The sequence below is a fragment of the Mustela nigripes genome, chromosome X (genome assembly GCF_022355385.1).
Source record: "Mustela nigripes isolate SB6536 chromosome X, MUSNIG.SB6536, whole genome shotgun sequence".
NCBI classification, from domain to species: Eukaryota; Metazoa; Chordata; class Mammalia; order Carnivora; family Mustelidae; genus Mustela; species Mustela nigripes.
This window is the reverse complement of record NC_081575.1, coordinates 66,860,865-66,861,217: the sequence shown is the minus strand read 5'-3', so window position 1 is coordinate 66,861,217 and position 353 is coordinate 66,860,865.

The window sequence follows — 353 nt, the reverse complement described above, 5'->3', positions numbered from 1 at the left end:
TATTCATTGTTTTTGCACCACACCCAATGCTCCATGCAATATGTGCCCTCCCCAATACCGACCACCTGGTTCCCCCAACCTCCCACCTCCCGCCCCTTCAAAACCCTCAGGTTGTTTTTCAGTTTCCATAGTCTCTCATGGTTCACCTCCCCTTCCAATTTCCCTCAACTCCCTTCTCCTCTCCAGCTCCCCATGTCCTCCATGTTATTTGTTATTCTCCACAAATAAGTGAAACCATATGATAATTGGCTCTCTCTGCTTGACATATTTCACTCAGCATAATCTCTTACAGTCCTGCCCATGTTGCTACAAAAGTTGGGTATTCATCCTTTCTGATGGAGGCATAATACTCC